Raw genomic sequence first — 13,245 nt, forward strand, 5'->3', positions numbered from 1 at the left:
GTGTGTGTGTATATATGTATGCCAGGGCCTGAAAATGTCAGTGTGCATATCTCACTGCTAGTGTGTATGTGTTGTCCTATAAAAAATGTCTTTATTTGAGCAGGATCCAAGGATTTCTCCCAGGGAAGATGACTAGCCACGTCTATAATGATAGAGATGTTTGTGTGTAAATAAATAAGAAAAGGTCAAAAACTCCTCCATTTCAGAACCTCAATTAGAGCTAGTCCTGAACTATTGGGTCTCTTGAGTACCAGGGCAGTGTGCCTCTGACCCTCGCCCCCCTGTTTCCCACCAGCAGAGAAAGAAAAAAAAATAACCAAAGAGGATCTGAGTGGGAGGCAGATTCAATTGGATGCTTTCACACTGTTTACGATTTTTTCACATAGCAGAGTGGCAAACAGGGAGAGATGCTGACATATGCAGCGGGATTCTCTTCTGCTGTTATAGCTTCACTGATACTGTATATGAGTCATGCATTGCCTGATAGTTACTTTATGGAGTTTAGCGCATACTCGGGGGTTATTAGATGTGAAATCTATTTAATATTTAAAAACCCTCTACAGCACACCAGGATTTGGCTGACAAATATGTTCGTGATGAATAATTTAAAGGGAACAATTTACAAAGACTAGCCACAGCAGAGGTTATGATGCTTTCTCTTTGTGTTACTCAGTGGCATCCCTGTGATATGAGAATGAGAAAGATACTGAGTCAGAGACATGCATGAGTGCTTATGTGACACTGTGTGTATGTTAAAATGTATGTTTAAATATATGCATGTGTGCCAGATAAATGTCTTCTACTGTACCATGTGGGGCATCAAGGGCATGAAGGTATTGCTGCTGTTTGCAGTGAAGGTAATTCCATAATGTGCCTGTATTACACAACGGTGATACAGTGATTTGTTTTTTGAATAATTATTGATGAAGCTGAAAGCCAGTTGCTGCTTTGTCCAGTGTTTCATTTTCAAATGTTTGTATATCTTATGAAGTGGAATAATAAGACTGCTTCAAACTGGGTAGCTGTTGTTTATGATACAGCGGTGATGCAGCAGAAATATTTTCCAAGGTGAAATGCATATTACAAAATGTTGTTCATCACAGCAGGGGATAGAAGCTCTGCCAGACACCATCTCATTGCAAGCCAGAATATCTTGCTTGTAAAAGGTTTACTGTAAAACGAATGATGGAGGAAGTGATGGGCCGGTAGATTTACAAGAGCGAGAGACAGAGACAGAGTGAGAAAAAAGAAAGACATTCTCTTATCTCTTTTTTATGTAATTGATGTATTCACAAATGGGAATGGAGGTAAAACAGTATTTCATCAGAATGACTAAAACTCAAAAGAATGATTGAGCCCCTGTGTCCTACTTTTTGCATATTCATTTTGTTTCACATTGAAAGAATAATTACACATTGATTATCCATGTCCAACACCAAGGGCCAATCGTTACTTTGTGAGGGAAGGAGAAGAATCTCCTGAAGCCCACTAGTGTCCGCAGACCCTGAAAAACAAGTATGTCCTTATCAGGAGAAAGATGGTTTGTGATTTATTACATGTTGAAGATGGTAATGATGATTTCCTAATGAATATTCAGTGATGATTAATTATTATGTTCACATAGAACATCTTATTCATGTAGTTTTTGCTTTATAGTCATTTATCAAATAAAACCATACTAAAAAAGGGGGAAAATGTGAAAGAATGAAAAAATGTTTTAACTGAATTAATAAAGCAGCATTTACTGTTTTGAATAGCCTGGGTATGCATTTCACCATCTGTTCGGCGAGGTGAGCCATGCTGCAATGGAGTACCCTGATGTAGAATGCAGACTTCTGACACTGGTCACACTTCAGGCATTTGCAATTAAAAAGTTGTTTATCACAGCCCACAGTCATTGTATTGAAAAGCATAGCAATGAGCTGCCGAGCTTTAATCAGACTTAGGCAGCCTAAGAATTAAACTATACGGGTGAAAGATGATAGCCGCTGCTGCTTTTTACTATTAACTTCATGACACCCGCCGTGCTCCACCAAATAATTAAACACTTTATTTATTACTATAAAAGAGTTTGTTCCATCAGCTGTATGGGATTTCACCAATTATGTTATTCAGGGTGATCATCAAAGAATTATCATTTTGTGCTTGCACAAGTGAGCGGGTCATAGACATCAACAGAATCACAACAAAGAGTTAGTATTTGGCAATGAGGCTTAAAAATGGTGCCTGCAAGGAAAGCTTAATGATTTAGAGAAGCTATGATGTGTGTTCAAAGACAGTTCGACATTTTGGGAAACACACTCATTCGCTTTCTGGTGGAGAGTTGAAGTAAGCCTAAATATGAAGCTACCACAGATGAATGAGAATCAGAAAAGATCAAAATCAGAAAAGATTTATTGCCAGGTTACTAGGTAAGGGTTAGCTATGCTTAACATAAATATTGGAAGTAAGGGGAAGCAGCTTGCCTAGCAGCTACAATAGTTGCATTAAACTTTGATTGTTGTACATATTAAATAAATGAGATATAAAATGTTACCTAGTGAGTTTTAAAGGCACTATCAATCAGTGTATTTGCCAAAATAATGCACCATTACATAAATACATTTTATTTGCTTTCATACTCGTTTACTCTTTTACCTAAATATTCTATAATGGGGGCTATGCAAAAGTCACTTGATTGCTTCATTGTATCTATGTCCCTTCATTTGAGGATCTCTATTTTTAGCCTATGTCATTGCTGCCTCACTTTGTCATGACACTCAGCAGGGTTTTCTCTCAGCCAATATTCTTCATTACTTCTCTTCTCCTCTTGCTGTTTTTGCCCTCAAGACATCTCTTTTTTCTTTTTACCTGGCGTGCCATGTATTTATCACCCCATCCTCCTCCCACATACAACTCTTACCCGCACTCCTCCAACAGAATGACTTAACATAAATGTCAGTTACAGCTGAAACTCCTTGCAAACCAAAAATCAAATCATCATCTGCTGCTGACTTTCATTTTTTATAACATAACATGTCATTTTCTATCATGTTAGGCTGTGATTGGCCAGTGTCATTATTGCAACAAGACATAGGGGAAAAAAAGAAAATTGTTCTACTTTCCAGTCATATAAGGAAAAAAAAAAATCTCACAAGGCAAAACTGTGCGCCAAGTCTCTTTTAAAAATTAAATAAACCTCAGTGATAGATGATGGTTTGCAATGCATTTTAGCAGCAAATGTCTGCACATACAGTATGGTCATTCTTTATGCTGTTAAGCATGTGTTAAAAACACAGTGGCAATTTTCCAGATTTTTTCGTTCATATTGACAGTTTAAATGTTTAGGATTTTGAGGATGTTAAATCAGGAGGCTAAAGCCGCCTTGCATTTAGTTTACATCTGTATTTTTTGAATACCAAGTGGAAGCATCTCTTGTATAAAGAATCAGGATACAGATTTACATAACAGAAATATTGTGCTTTGTTCAGTTCAAGGAGCATCTGTCACAGATGCATAAATATGATTGTTCTGCCTTTATAGATGTCAGAGGAGAATGTCAAACCTACAATGAAATGTGCTACAAAAGTTAAAGTCACAGAAAGCACTTAGCCACACATGAACCACACACACACACACACACACACACACACATGGACAAACCTACCTCTGCTATATATAATTCATGCTGACTGAACAAATTGTCCAAATGACGGTGCACTTTGTTTATTTATGTGTCCTTTGACAGAAAAAGAACAAAACTGGATGTGACACAGTTACAGCTCTTTCATCTACAATCAGATATTACCAGAATTTGCAGGTTGTGGTTATGTGTCATCTTTTCTACTTTGTCCATAATCCAATGATTCTAAAGTCTTACCAAAATACTGCAGCAGCCGCATTCTGGGTGCTACTCAAAACGGTTTAAAAATAGAGAATAAAGTTTAAAAATAAAACCCAAAAGTTCAGACCAACATGGCATGATTTGAAAAGTAAATGTCAGAACAGCATTGATACGTACACAAAATCTGAAAAACTGCAAGATGTTCAGTATGGACAAGCTTCTTTTCACAGACCACGCACAGTGTTACTCATGTAATGGGTTTAGGCCATGCGGTGACAAGTTAGCTGATGGATGAGGTGATTATATCGCTCTTTTGCTTCACTCGAGGACAGTCCCTGGTTCCAAATTTGTGAGAGAGCAGACAACAAGGGAAGAGACGTCTCCCTCTCTTTCTCTCCTATCCCCTCCGTCCCTCCCTTACTACTTCCTCAGTTCCTAGTCATTTAACTAATCTTGTTTTATCCCCTTGTCGACAGGCACAAGACTCAGGCAGTAAAATGGAGTGCAGTAGAGATAACTTGCATGTCAGGGCCGCACTAATTTAATGGGAACAGATGTTTCCCCTGCTAGAGTGACAGGAGATCCTTCTCCAGCTCCCTGAAGGGAGGAGTGGACACATTACAGATGGTTGTTGTGCCTGTGGTCATCATTACTAAGGCCTAGGTTTGGACTGGGCTCCAATCCTGTTAGAGATATGAAAAGCAGTGACGGACAAGAAGAGCCCCTTGATAAAAAAATTACTTAAAAGGCCTTTGGCTCAAACCTTGAAACAGAGGCAGTGATGCAAAAGTGTGAGAGATAGAGGGACAAAAGAAATAGGTGTGTAACAGTGTGTGTGTGTGTGTGTGTGTGTGTGTGTGTGTGTGTGTGTGTGTGTGTGTGTGTGTGTGTGTTTAGAGGGTGTCCTTTTGTGTGTCCATGAAGAAATTTCTTTGTCTGTTTATATTGTATGTGTGTTTGTGGGGGCAATCCTGTATTTGTGTATGTGTGGGCACTAAAGATGGCCTCCACAGACAGTGAGGCAGCAGACACTGATCAACCCCGGCACTGCACAACAAACAGAGGCAGAAACAAAAAGCATTAACACTCCCATAGAGGGAGAGAGAAGTGTCTGGAATGTATTCCTCTCTGCCTTCATTCTCTCCGTCTATTCACAGTCAAAAGATAAATCCTTCTGTATAACCTGCTCAAATTGAATTCTTCCCTTTTGTGTCATGCTGAAACGAGAAAAAAGTTCATCTACTCTCTGCTTTTGCATCATGCTTGTAATTCGAATTGTCAGCTGTGCTCAGTAGGCCAACATCACACCACATTATCCTGTCTGTAGCAATACCATTCATAGTTTTTTTTAACATTCACTATATGTTAAGACACATTAAAAAAAAACATTACGCTAATGGTATTTGGATTGTTTTTCTGTTCAGTTTCATTTGGATTTTCCCAATGAATGCCCAGTTCATTCAATACTAAAAACCTCTGATCGATTCAAACAATTCAAGATTTCAAGCACTTCTGAGACAACATACAGGAGAAAATACATGAATTAAAAGCAGTCACATAGTTATTTGATGAACATGAAGTGGACTTGCACCTATCAAGTACAAAACGATAATTTATGGCTCCTGGTGAGGATACCAGTTCCAAATCAAATATCTTCTCAATATTTGAGCTTTTTGTTTTGAGTCCTTCCAGTTCCTTCTGCACAGATATTTCCCGGTGATTGCACATCCTAACAGTTCCACTGAAAGGTAATCCATTCATGTAAACAAAGATTTTGGCAACCACTCCCAGTGCTTCTATCCCCAACCCTCAGCAGAAATTCATTTTATGATACAATCAAAACACAAAGGGAGACTGGGGATTTTATTGGTATGTACTGTTGAAGCTGTATTTTGCTGTGTATTTCCCATGTGTGTGTTTTGTCTTGTATTTCCTAAAGCATAAGTTATCGGTCCATCAACCAAATCTTACAGGCCAATAGTTCTCATTGGGTTACAAAGTGTTAAGAGCGCTCTAGAGGAATCATTTTGTCTATTGTATCTTGTTGACATCATTGCATATTACATATTAATGGCAAATAAAAGCTTAAATGTTGGTCATCCATAATAGTATAGCTATTTAATTGCTGTGTATTGCTACAGTTTATTCATTTTTTTGTGTTCAACTAAATCTCATGTTAATATAACATGACTCTTTTTGTTATCTATTCACCACAGTGGACAATAAAAATGAAGCCATATTTCAGTGTATGCACCAGCCATCTATAGAAATAATTTCCTAAAGGGAGCCTTTTTTTCAGAAAACTGTGAGAATGGAACTGAAAGACAAGCAGAATGGGACCACCATGACAACTGACACATCCAGTGTCAAAAAGCACCACCATACTGATTGTACAGTATGTTCTCGCTCCGAGCTCCCCAATAAGCGAATAAGCAATTTATGTGCATATTAAACGCAAGATCAGTCCTGGTTTTGGGAAGGAAAAGCTGTCATATTCGTAAGAGGATGTGCCAATTGGAAAGGTCACAACTGTCTATAGAGAACAAATGAGGCCGGTAATCGTTTTGCCTGCCAGGCTTCTACAGGCACATAAAAGACCAGGTGCTTGTCTGAATCTTGATGATCCCTTTAAGTGAAATCATTGACGCGCATCCAGCTCAATTAAGCAGCGACTAGGGTGAGCAAAGAATGATCACATTCCTGTAGAAGACAGTGAAAAAAGTCACACTGTGCAATGACAGCATCATGAGGATGAGTTAAATTACTGGTTATGATTGGCTGTGATGCAACAGAAGACTCTGCGAGGAATTGTAGAGTTAAGAAAACTCTTTAAGTCCTGTTTCAAAACAGTTTTTCATCTATGGAGCCAGCAGACAAAGTGCCTCTGACATTAACTATACCGCAGTGAGAACTCAGGAGCTGTTAAAACAGTGTGTACTGTTACACCTCAAGGTCGTGTGTGGCACTATGTGAGGAGGATTACAGGCTCTAATGGACAGTGCTCGACTTTAATGAAGAGCCCTGATGAGCAGGCAGATTGGTCCCCATTGACAGATCAGCATCTGCCATTTCCATTTTCATGGGTGCCCAGATGCATCGCGGGTGGAATTTCACGGCTGAGAGCTGATCCATGTGGACTAAATCTGTCTTTGCACACACTGTACAGTATATGTATGTGTGGGTATGTATACACAGCAAAAAGTCCAGTGTTGTTTGAACTCCCAGAGAGTTGATTTCAACACTTTTTCAGGGTTTATGTAGCTCACACCAGAGTTAAATTTACACTTTCAAAATAGTTAAACATTTAACACTATGCCAGAGTTTTACTTGTAAAACAGAGTTAAAGTAACACTAAGGGACTAGACAAATAACACTTCACTGAGTATATTTTTTACTATTTGGGTAGTATTAGTTTTACTCCCTAAAGTGTCAAGCTATCTACAAGTAATTCCAATTAACATAATATTTCCAAAAATAACATTTGTTTTTCGCCCTTTTACCCTTACAGTCATACAGCTGATTTAAAACATTGGTTTCATCTGAAACTTTGTATGAGCTTTGATCAATGAGTTTTGAAATTTGAACTCTTTTTAAATTAAAGCTTTCCTCATGCCGTGATACTCGTCATCAACATTTTCTATGAACAGCTTGTTTGTCAAAGGAAATGTGAACTTCAGCTAAAAGTATATCACTTAGGCTATTTGACAAGAAACTGGCACGTCTTCTTGCATTGCAAATTACAAGCTTTATACTCTACACCTTCAACTTTAACCCAACTAGTTGAGAAAACATCTTTTGACAAGATAATTTCAGGCATTTCATTGTTGACCACATTCTCATCTCCGAGGGAAAAATATTTAATTGGCCCTTTCTCATTTTGTTTGAAGGAGAAGGTTTCCCAGTGGTAAGCAATGTCTACTCAGACTGATATATTTTAGATACAGTGGAGAGTTCACCCTGATCTGTCTCATTGAAATCTTTGATTCCGGATCAGTATTCACACTCCTTCATGTCTGGAACATTCAGAAACGCAATGTACTAATGCAATGCAAATGGATTTTAGGATGTAATTCAGGCAACCTTACACACATATGGCTTATACGAAAAGCTGTTAGAACTTCCGTATTAGAAAAAAAGCTTCTGACACAGCTTTTTCTGTTGTCTGCAGAGCAATCAGGAACGTGAATTGGATTGTGGTTGAGTCCATGATCCTTAATCATTTTCTTATCAGTGGATGCTGTCAGAGCCCAGCTAAGGAATGACCCCAAAAGAAAGAGGAGAAATGAAGGATGGAGGGCACCTCATGCTGGCTCGTTGTCTCCTTTGAGCTCGGCGACACACCTGCTTATTGACACCGGTGCTTTATTCCATCTGAAATCCCCTCCTGATACCCACTCTGTGAAGGTTAATGGGGGATAAAGCATTTTGTCATAAAGCTCACAGCAGCACCTTTTCTCTCGGTATTGCATTAGAGCCAACAGGCAGGACAGAAAGACAAATTTATATCACAGCCAGCGGTCACTAGTGAACAACTTGTCATCATGGCCTATTTGAGAACAATATACCCGCTAGTGTCAAGCAGTGGATGCTTCAAGTACAAGGGCACAGCTTTAGATGTGTAGTGTGGGTTTGTCATTGATCGCAGACAGGATACTACTGCTCTGTGGTAAGCATTAATAAATCAAATCAGTGTAATCAATCAAGTAGCAGTAGATATGAAGAACATTAGAATTGGAATTGATGTTTGTATGTTGCGCAAAGCACGCATGATCTAAACCTCAAACAATGACAATACAATGATTTTTGCAACACTGATGAGGAAAAAGATGCTCTGTGAAGATGCTGTATTTAAGAAATAATTTATTTTCTTTTTTCAGCAGGCTTAAGCGTTTCTTCTATGGCAATTAACTTCAGCTGGGCGAGCAATCCAGATGATTCACTCACAATGCATTTCGGTTAATTAGAGCCAAGCTTGTCGGTTGGATCTCTTTTTGACTTCAATATGTAGTGAAACTAAAATAATTCAATTATATAATGAGGTAAATTAAGGAAGGTGATTGAGTCCCTGTTGTCCACACACACACACACACGCGCACACACACACACACACACACACACACACACACACACACACACACACACACACACACACACACACACACACACACACACACACACAACTTTATGAATCACTTATCATTGTACAGCATTAATGGATGTTTTTGTGTTTTTATAGAGCAACACTGCCCCCAGCTGAAATGTGATATGTGCTGCTGGTGCTACATGGAGTACATGCTGCAGGAAAGTACACACAATAGCAAACTGTGCATATGTAACAGACCTAAACAAAATAGGCCTACTTTACAGTTTTTTTTCAATTGCTAAACGACAGTGTAATGTGCAAAACTCTAACTACATTCTGCACAGCAGCAGTTCATGTGGACCGAACTCTAGTTCGTTTTTAGTGAACATATACGGTCCTTATATAGAGAAAGCTCAGAAAGCCTTTTTTTGTATACAAACACCAAATAAGAATGAAACAATTATACACTGAACCGTTTGAGAGAAACAGGAAAAAGAGCAGAGATACCAATATGTCCAGGTAAGATGTGCTCAATGTTGTTTTTTTCCTCCAACAGCGCCTTCCAGGCAGCTAACCCTAACCTTAACCCTAAACATAACCAGTGCCGCGCTGCCTGGGATGAGACGTTGGGGGCAAAAAAACACCAAAGACTGTAAGATGTCTGAGGTTATGTACACAGCTATAAAAAAATGTGAAAAACACAATTTCTTTACAATAGTAAAACTGAATTCTTACTGTTTTTCAGAAAGTAATGGAGGTGAAAGCAATGGAAACACCACATTCATTTGTATTTAGAGATGATGCAGACATCCAATGTGATGAAGAAAACTTGCCACATGATGCTGGAGAGAGGCATGATTAGTCACACTATTCTTTGTTACTGTTATGTACCTTTAGGTTTTTTTCCAGTAATTCCATAAATTACTAGAGACAAAATGCTACATTGAAGCAAACTGCTGATTTTCATTCCTTCTTGTTTACCTTACGTAAAATTGGTATATTATAAAATCTATATATTTTCTTTAAAGAAACTAATGAGTAGTATGAAGTCACTCAAACTGTAAAGATGAAAAGTTTGTAATTTCTGTATTGGTGTTTGATACTAGTGTTTTTACTCTCAGTGTGTTTTGAGTGACAGTGTGTGTTATCTCAATGAGGATTGTTCATAGTGTTTGTCTCTTTTTTGCGATTCCGTGAAACTGACACAGATTTTGAGTTAAGGGGCCGTGTGTTCATTTCCCGGAATTCTGTGAGATCAGGTTGGTTTGGCTGCACTGAGCCTGTTTTGAGACGTGTTGAGTTGTGTTGCTTGGAAGGAGTTTTGCAGGTGATGTGAATTGTTTAGCTCAGGTGTTGGTAGTGCAGACTGTAGTTTGAGTTTTGCATATGTGGCTGTCGTTTAGCAATCGAAAAAAACTGTAAAATGCATATTTATGCAGAAACATGGTCTTAAATGTTAACTTTAAATGATTTCAAAGATACATTACACATGACTGGGCTTTTGAAGCATGTCAGTACACTAACAATGAGATTGAGTTTCATCTGATAATTAACAACCAATACAGAGAAGCAATACATGGACTAGAAATTCTGCTATAAACATTCTAGACTTTTAAACAGAAATCACATTACATATTTGCAAGCGGCAGACTTCACCTGAAATACTGCATGTGATGGAGTCACAATACAGGGCTGCAATTTACTTTCAGTTCTAGTGCAAATATATATAAAGTTTATTTTGTTATCTGTGTTCTAAGTTCTCCAAGAAAATTGTGTTATGGGCCTGACTTTATAGCATATTTTATTTGAAAGGCTTGGCTTTGTTTTAAATTTATATGGGGCCTTTCTGACTGTGCCAACTGCCCTAAATAAAATACTTCAGTTCACCGAAAAATATGTAGCTACTATATTTTCCCACAGACTCAAATCCAAGTAAATGTATCTGAGACTATTTCCACTTTGGAGAGTTTTTCAAATGTGTGCACAATACGTGCAATAGAGTCTGAGCACTTTTTAGCACTTTTTTTCAGTGACATGTGTTGGTAGGATTAGTGATATCACTGATTTATGACTCATAATTACATAATCCCTTACAATTTTCTGTAAATCACAACATACTCTAGTTTGCAGGCCAGTTACTTAAACAGCAAATAAATCTGTGAAAAAGTAATGTCATACTGTAGTTGAAAAATTGCTGTATATTTTAGTCTTGTCTGAATCTTATGTTTTTACTACCAAACTGCTCAGTGCTAATGGCTAGTACAGTTTATGATTCAGTCAGACTGGAGAAAGGATTACATTTACTTTTTTGTGCATTTGTTCATTTTCAAGGCTCAAGTATTTTCAGTAACTGCGGACATGGCAGGAAAAGGCTTATACTCAAGGTTTTATTGATCACAAAAAGCAGGGTGCAAACATATACTATAGAAATAAGAAATAAGAATAAGAAATATACACAACCACAACAGTTTAGTCAAAATTAAAAACTGTACTTAAACAGAAATGAAAAATAAAGCTCCTTATGACTTCCATCAAGCTTTTGTATTAAAGGTGCAATATGAGTTCCTGCATGGTTTCAGCACGATTTCATTTTTGTCTCAAATCGTAGGCATCTCTTCTTGATCTGCTAGCTGCCTGCCCCAGAAGACAGATTCAGCAACTGCATGGCCTATTTCTTGCTTAAAATGTTTTCAGAAAAATGTTTCAGTGAACTATTTTAGTACAATATGAGATCGTATTCAGAACAAGCCGCTAAGCACAGTCTGGCTTTGAATTTCTGGAGAAAACAAACCCATGTGACGTGTTCGTCCAATCAGCTGCCGGTTTTAATTTTTTGGGCAACAATACAGATTAGCGCCGCCTGCTGTTATGGAGACGTATTACGTCTCATCTCTTCGGTGTGTTCTGAGGCACTTTTTGGACCAACTCGGGGAGACTGATCAGTCCGACTGGCTTTTCTGCCGACGGTTGGTTGTCTGGTTGGTGTGTAACCGCCTGAAAGTCAGTTAGTCATGACAGTTACGGAAACATGGGTGGAGGGTTGAGTTTGCTCTCTTTTGTTTGGAATTTACTTGGAACGTCAACAACAGTGACCATGCAGGAACTCATAGTGCACCTTTAAAGGAACACGCCGACTTATTGGGAATTTAGCTTATTCACCGTAACCCCCAGAGTTAGACAAGTCGATACATACCCTTCTCATCTCCGTGCGTGCTGTAAAGCTGTCTGACGGCTCCAGCGGCATCAGCCCATCACAGAACAGGCAGGTGAATGGTTCCAGTAATCCTACTGCTCCGAATAAGTGACAAAATAACGCCAACATGTTCCTATTTACATGTTGTGATTTGTAGAGTCACAGCATGTACAAAAAACAACGTAACATGAGACACAGCCATCTTCTAACCGTAAACAAACCGGGAACTATATTCTCAGGCGGAAGAATATAGTACTTGGGCGGAGTGATATGCTCGCAGCAAGCCTGTCTGAGAATATAGTTCCTGGTTTGTTTAGGGATAGAAGACGGCTGTCGTCTCATCGTTACGCGTTTTTGTACACGCTAGTGACTCTACAAATCACAATATGTAAATAGGAACATGTTGGCTAATTTTATCACTTTATCAATTGGAGCAGTAGGCTAGTTGGAACCAGTTACCTGCAGGATCTGTGCTGGGCTAAGCTAATGCTGGAGCCGTCAGACAGCGTTACAGCACGCACGGAGATGAGAAGGGTATGTATCGACTTGTCTTACTCTGGGGGTTACGGTGAATAAGCTAAATTCACAATAAGTCGGCGTGTTCCTTTAATCTGCAGCACCTACTATTTCCATTGTTCATTTAACTACAACTCACTGTATTGACACAATTTTGATACACATTTTAAATGAAAGGAACATTACATAATACATTTTAAATTATTTGACCAACCTTAAATGTTTTTATTTGGCAGCAGTCTATCGCTCCTAATTGAATCACTCCAGTAAGAGGTCAGCAAAAAGTTACTACACAGTGCTGTGGCAACAGTTCTGGCAATGTGAGGATAGCAAAAACAGCCTATACTCAATGATTTATTGTCTCTGGAAAGTCAATAAAAGGAGGATTGTCCCATATACTTTATAAGAAGCACTTTATTTATCAAATGTTCTAACTGTGATTAAACAATGCCAAAATATGTATTCCTTGTGATATTCAACAGCCCCTGCAGACATGCAATTTGCCTGTATGCCTGCACATCTTGTGAACAGAGGAGCTTTTGCACAGCTGCCCTTTAACAAAAGTGCCCTCAAGTTGTCCTTTAGTACGGAGCCCCGGACATGACATCCGAGAAAAACAAAATTGTGGCC

Source organism: Perca fluviatilis, chromosome 19 (genome assembly GCF_010015445.1).
Source record: "Perca fluviatilis chromosome 19, GENO_Pfluv_1.0, whole genome shotgun sequence".
In the NCBI taxonomy this organism is placed as follows: Eukaryota; Metazoa; Chordata; class Actinopteri; order Perciformes; family Percidae; genus Perca; species Perca fluviatilis.